The following is a 7330-nucleotide window of genomic DNA, read 5'->3' on the forward strand; positions in this document are numbered from 1 at the left end:
CAGTTTCTCACAAAACAGAGCAAAAATAATAATGGTATATATAGAGATGAGTACATATAGTGGTAATATTATTTTCTATATCTACTTACATGCATATGATTTATGACATAATACATATATACATATAATATATGCAACAGTGCCTTTACATACCCCAAAAGAAATTTAGCAATAATTTCTCAACATAAGTAAGTATCTAGTCACCAAAGTGGCAATTTCTCATAAATGTCACGTTATGGTTTGAGGTGTGTCCACCTGCCATTTTTGCTGAATTCCTCACCCTCAACCTACCTGTGTCTGGAAGTAGTTCCTTTCAGAATAATTAAGGCTAAAAGAAATGAAAATGGGGTCCAAACCCCAGGGCCATTGAAGAGTGCTCTCTCACTCACATTCTCTCTTTCTCTCTGCCTCTCTGTCTCTTCCTTTCTCTCTCTGTCCCTGTCCCTCTGATATGCATGCATACACACACACACACACACACACACACACACACACACACACACACACACACTCACGTGAAGCACTCTCGGGGAAGGGCTATGTGCGGTCAGTTGAGGCCATCTCTGTGCCAGCAGCATCCTCGCCAGAAGCAGAACCTGCCAGACCATGGTGTGGGACTTCAGCCTCCAAACCTGTGAGAAACACATTTCTGTGGCCTCAGCCTTACAGTCTGTGGTATTTTGTTATGGCAGCCTGAGCAGACCGATGCATCATGATTAAAAATCAAAATAAACATCAGGATCCAAACAAGCTCCATGTGTTCTAAAGTTCTGGGGGTCTCGTCACTCTCCTTGTGTGCCCCCCCCCCCCAGGAGTCGGGGTGGGCCTGCGTCGAGTGCCCGTGGAGTCTTGCCTCATTCCTTGCCCACTTTGACCCGACCTTGAGTGGAATCTTTTCTTAAGTCTTTCTTCCTGGCTGTCCTCCCAAGCCTGGGGGTTCCCTCCTGGGGGCTCTGTGAAAGCAGCGCCCACCTCCCTCCTCAGCCTCCCACCACATTGCAGCATCCCTCTAGGACAGGGCCTGGGTGTCCCCACCCAGCAAGGGCTCAGCAGGACCTGCCTCTCAGAGGGTGGGGCAGGGCAGAGGCGCCAGCAGGAGGCCCCTGGCTGAAGAGCTGCGTGGTGCAGGAAGGGGGTCGCCTCCTGGATTCTGGCCCTCCCCAGCCAGCCCGCTTGCTTTTCGCCTGGCCAACTTGCTTTTACCTGCCAGGGTCCCCACGTCTTAGCCAACAGTCTCCTGCACATCCCCCTCCACCCCCGGGGCTGGGAGTCCTCTTGACCGGGCACAGCGAGACAGAGATTGGAGGGCCGGGCTGGTGTACCACAGCTGGGAGAGTGCCTGGAGCTGGGGGTCCCCATACCTGGTCCACTTGGGCTCTTGACCATGGCGGGGGTTGAAGCCATAGTCCAGCAGTAGCAGTCCTTTGCCTGGCACGTGTCTGAGAAGGTCCGATCCCCGGCATCCCTGAGCCCCACCAGGACTGAGTGAGCCCTGCGCAGTAAGTCTTGAGCACTGCTGGGTGTGGCTCAAAAACAAACACACAGTTCGTGAACGGCAGCACACTACCCAGCAAGCAGCAAGGCACCGCAGGGAGCGAGGCAGAACCAGGGCCAGCCCAGGCCGCACCACATCACCTCTGCTACTCGGGAAGCTCCAGGCTGGGTCAGGAGGCCCCTCCGGCCCGTGGAGATGCTCACAGGCAGGGCGGTGTGTTCTGCATCTGGCAGCACAGGGGTCGGTCCCCAGCACTGCACGCCTGGGGCCACACAGGTCAGCCACATGCAAGGCAAATGCCTGACCCTCAGCACTGTCACTCTGGTCCCGTTCAGGGATTGTTAAATAAAGCTAATTTGATGGCTAAATTTGTGAATTTTGCAGGTTGTTATTGTTGAGGGAGGTGGTGTGGCCTGTGGTCAGTGGTCAGCTGTTCTGGCTACACCTGCCAGCTCCCGCAGGCACAGACACACTGGAACTCGTGTCAGAGAATTTTCCTGCACTGGTGGGTTCTTGAGAACTGTCTGAAGGATTTGCATACAGAGCTCGAAGATTGAGCATGAGTTTATTGCACAGAAAAGATGTACGGTCCCTCCCCAGAGGTGCAGGGTCTCCTTTACCGTGACCGATGACCAGGTCCTGCCCTGTGCTGCCCGATTCCCATGACTGTCCTCATGTCCCACACTGTCCTCTCCCTGGGCAGGGCCCTGTGCTGCCCACCTGCACCCAGCACCTCCTGCTGCCTGTCCCGGTTTCCCGCCCTCCAGCAGCAGCCCGAGGTGGAGGCTGAGCCCCAGCGCATGGCCTTATCCCGCAGGGCCTCCAAGACCGGCTGGCCCCTGGCGCCTGCTTGGACTGGGCCCTGTTCGGCTCACGCAGCCCTACCTGATCTGGGTCCCCGAAGAGGGGGGAGGTCAGTACAGGGGGGTCCCGTAGAGAGGGGAGTACTGTGGAGAGAGAGGGGGGTCCCGGAAACAGGGGAAGTCCCGTGGAGAGAGGGGGGTCCTGGGGAGAGAGGGGTCTCATAGAGGGGGGGTCCCATAGAGAGGGGGTCCAGGGAACTCATATTCTGAAAGGGAGAAGGGGGTGAGCTGGTGCGGTGTGGGGGGAGGTCGTTCTTTTATATGTAGCCAAATCCCACCCCCCGGCCATCCCATTCTCCCTTCTGATTGGCTACCTCTTCCAGGGGTGGTGACTTAAAGCCGCCTGGTGCTACACCCCTGCTCCTGCCTTAGCGCCAGGCCCCGACTCAGAGTCTGGAGGACAAGGCTTTACCGGCTGGACGCTCCGGGGCCTCCCATCAGAGCCGTGGGGCAGCAGGGCGCGTTCAGGGGCTTCTAGGGACTGTCAGGATTGAGGGCCTGAATACTGCAGGTATATATATGTGTTTGTGTGTCAGGGATGTTGTGTGTGCATGGGCTTTGTATGTGTGGTTTGTATATACATGTGGTGAGTATGTTGTGCATGTGGTATGTATATATGTGGCAATATGTGAACGTGTAAGGTATATGTTTGTGAGTGCATATGGACTTAATGTGTTTTGATGGTGTGCACATGTGGTATGCATATGTATATAGTATGTGTCCTATATGACTTGTGTATATGGATCATGTGTGTATATGTGTATGGTGTATATGTGTGGTATATATACAAAGTGGTATATCTCCATAGTGTATTTATGAGCATGTCAGGCATGTATGTGTGGTGTGTGAGTTATGTATGTGAGAGGTGTATGTATGTGTGGTGTGTGAGTTATGTATGTGAGAGGTGTGTGGTGTACATAGGTGTGCGCTGTGTGTGAGCTGTGCATGTGAGAGGCGTGTGGTGTGCATAGGTGTGTGCTAACTGTGAGCCATGCATGTGAGAGGTGTGTGGTGGGCATAGGTGTGCGCTGTGTGTGAGCTGTGCATGTGAGAGGCGTGTGCTGTGCATAGGTGTGTGCTAACTGTGAGCCATGCATGTGAGAGGTGTGTGGTGGGCATAGGTGTGCGCTGTGTGTGAGCTGTGCATGTGAGAGGCGTGTGCTGTGCATAGGTGTGTGCTAACTGTGAGCTGTGCATGTGAGAGGTGTATGGTGTGTATAGGCATGCGCTGTGTGTGAGCTGTGCATGTGAGAGGTGCATGTCGAGTGTGGTATGTGGTTGTGAGTGTGTGTGTGATGGGGGGGGTGGCCCCAACCCCAGAGCCCCCGTGACATGCAGGCAGGGCTGTCATGGCTCTCGGGAGCCGAGGCATCTGGTGGAAACTTCCTGTCCTGGTGGGGCTTTTGCTGCCCTCCCCAACACCGCCTCTTGCAGGACTCCCAGCCCTGGTGAGGGACCGTCCAGCTAGTGACTGGGGCCCTCCCAAGGCCACCCAGCCCTGCCCGAGGGAGGGGTGACCTGCGCTGGCGAAAGAAGGCCTCCCTCTCCGGTGCTGGCGTGTCCCACCGGCCAGCAAGTCCTTCTCTCCCTCTGCTGGCAGAAGCTCCCCACTCCCGGGGCCTTCTTCTGGGCCTGCTGCCACCTGCCCCTTCGCAGTGGCGAGGGAGGTCTCTCGGCGACCCTGGCCATCCTGCCCTTGGCTTTCCCACAACGGCTCCACACCTCACCGCTGTGGCCGCTGAGCTCTGGCCTGGTGTTGTGCTGTCAGCTGGAGGGAGGGCGTTATTCAGAGCCCTTCCGTGTCGTGAGGCACACAGGAGGCAAAACCCAGCGCCCTGCATGGGCACATGGGGGCTGGGGGTTGCCCTCCAGGTGTGCAGATGGTGGACGACAAGACAGTGCAGGGTCAGCCCTGCGGGGCTGGGTGGTGGGACGGCGTCTGTGTGGAGCAGAAACAGCCCTCTCTTCTCTGCGTGTGGACTGTGGTGTCAGAGTTGGCATTCTTGGGGGTTGGCAGAGGCTTGTGCCAGGTCCTGGCAGCCACCCCAGGGTTCAGGAAGGACACGTGGTGCCAGGTGGGGTGAGGGGAGGTGTCCTGGGCATGAAGAGGGCAGCAGGCCTGGATGCCGGGCTGTGCCTGAGGGGCAGGGATTGTGTTTCTGGGGGGTGGAGGGGCTCCCACAGAACTAGAGTAAGGGGCCTGGGCAGGGATGCGCCTGCAGGGAGCCAGCGGCCTGCACTCACCCGGTGGCGCCTCCTTTCATCTCCACAGCTGCGGGTGGCATCACAGCAGTGAGGGTGAGAGACAGCTTTCCAAGGCCGAAAACTGTTCTGTGATGTGTCCGCTGCCAGCCACGCTGCCCACTGGTGCCTCGCCTGTGACCCACTCCCCAGCCCCGCTACAAAGCAGGAGTTCTGTGTGGGATTTCACCAGTCACAGCCAGCAGCCCCTTCTCTAAGTTCTTCTCCATGTTTCTGAAGAAGCCCACAGATATTTTATTTAAATCCCACCCAAAGAGGTCCGAGAGAGCGCGCAGGGGCATGAGTAGCTTAGCCAGTCCCAGCTTGGTTCCACAGACAGTCCCCCAAGCACAGCCAGGCATGACCGATCCCCGAGCACAGAATCAGGAGTGAGCTCTCAGCCAATCAGTTGTACCAAAAAAAAAAAAACCTCACTTGAAGCTTTTTCATTATTGTTTTGTTTTGTTTGGGGACAACACCCAGTGGTCGCCAGGGCTTACGCCAGCTTTGTGCTCAGGGCTCTCTCCTGTGGTGCTGGGGATCAAACTCAGGTGGGTTTGCAAGGCAACTGACCTGCCCGTTGTACTCTCTCGGATCCCCCACCTGAAAGGTTATTTAAATGTTTGAATTTGAGGGCTTCTGGGGGCCCATACCCAGCAGTGCCTGGGGATCATACATAGTACTGGACATTAGGCTGGGGTCGGTTACATGCAAGAAAAGTGTCTTAGCCCTAGTACTATCTCTCTGACTCCAAATCTCACTGGACTAGAGCCCTACCTGCTGTCTGATCTCTCCAGCCTGATGCTGCAGACTATGAATGTGAATCTCGAACTGGGCTAATGTAGATGGTGCAACACAAACAACGCAATAGTCTCTGTGGCACCAGGTAAGAGCCGCCGCAGCCCCAGTCAGTCACCATCCTGGGGGAAATAAGCAGCGGCTGTCAGGGGCTACATCGCAACACTTCTTGGACATGGGCTTTTGTACTCTCACATCCTCTCTGGCTGAGACAGAATGGGGAGTTGTCACAAAGGTCTCAGCAAAAGAAAAGATGGGAAGCTTTTCCCTCACCAGCTTTAAATTATCTTACAAAACTATAGTAATCAAAACTGTGTACTGGAATAAAGTTGGACTCTCAGACCAATAGAATAGAATTGAGAGCCCAAAGACAGATGCTCAGGCATACAGTCAGATAATCTTCAATACAGAAGCTGAGAGCGTGTGATGGAGCATGGAAAGCCTCTTCAAATAACAGTCCTGCGAAAACTAGTCAATTACATATAAAAAAATTTAAAAATCAGACCCCTATGTCATACTATGTACAGAAGTTCATTCAGAATGGATTAAAGAGAGCTGGAGAGATAGTACAGGAGGCAGGAAACTTGCTCTGCACGCAGCCAGCCTGGTTTGATCTGGTCCCCTATATGGTCCCCTAAGACCCAGCAGAAGTGAGCCCTGAGCACAGAGCCAGAACAAGCTCTGAGCACTGCGAAATGTGGCCCAACACTGTCTCGCGCCTCTTCGACCAGCGAAGAAACACGCAACTCGGAGATCCTTCTGGCTGCGATTTATTCAGGAACTTTCTCATGCATTAGGGAAGAAACGGGAACGAGGGGGAACGAGGAGGAGGAAAGGGGGATGCATGGGGGGAACCGACTAGCTAGGTGACTTCCCTCCTTATCTACCTCTCCCTGCTTGTTTGCCCTCAAGTGTCTGCAGCTGATAAACTAGCCATAACTTGTGAGCGTGACAAGACATCCTGATTCCCTATCAGGTGTTGTTCACAAAGCACGGTGCAACCAACAAGAAACAGGTGTTCACGAAGCACGGTCCCATGGAGGCTCTCCACACAACACCTCTCCAAATATTCTCTTGAAGACCTCAATATAAGATGTGAGTCTATAAATCAAATTGAGATTGACTTATAGATTTATTGACTTATATATTTTTCTTTTTGGATCACATCCAGCGGTGCTCAGGGCTTACTCCTGGCTCTGAACTCAGGAATTATTCCTGATGGTGCTTGGGAGACCATATGGGATGCCGGGGAATGAACCTGGGTCAGCCACTTACAAGGCAAGCGCCCTACCCACTGGACTATTGCTCCGGCCCTTATGGACTTATAGGAGCAAATTATATTCAATATTACATTGAATCCAGTGGTATCTTGAATCATTCAATGTCATTGGTTGAATGACATTGCTGAAGCAAAGATAAAAAATGTGACTACATCAAACTTTCACTGCAAAAGAAATGTTGATCAGAATAAAAGTATAATCCACACACTAGGAGAAAATATTTTCCCACCCACAATATCCAAGGTATATAACACATGGGTAGACCTTTACAAGAAAAAAATCATTAAAACATTGGGAGAAGAGAAAAACAGAAAATTCCTTAAAGAAGACGTACAGATGACCATAAACAAATGCTCTGCATCACTGATCATTAGGGCAATGCAAGCCAAAACAAGGAGCTACCATCTCACACTGGGAGGACCGGCACACATCACGAGGACTGAAAACAGCAATTTTGGGGCCAGAGCAATAGTATAGTGGGGAGGGTGTTTGCCTTGCACACAGCAACCAGGTTTACTCTCCCAGCACCTCATATTGGCTCCCAAGTGCTCTAGGGGTGATCCCTGAGTGCATAGGGTAAGCCCTGATCACCACTGGATGTGGCCCAAGAATAAGAAAGAAAGAAAGAAAGAAAAAAAGAAAGAAAGAAGGAA

The sequence above is a fragment of the Sorex araneus genome, chromosome 5 (genome assembly GCF_027595985.1).
Source record: "Sorex araneus isolate mSorAra2 chromosome 5, mSorAra2.pri, whole genome shotgun sequence".
NCBI lineage: Eukaryota > Metazoa > Chordata > Mammalia > Eulipotyphla > Soricidae > Sorex > Sorex araneus.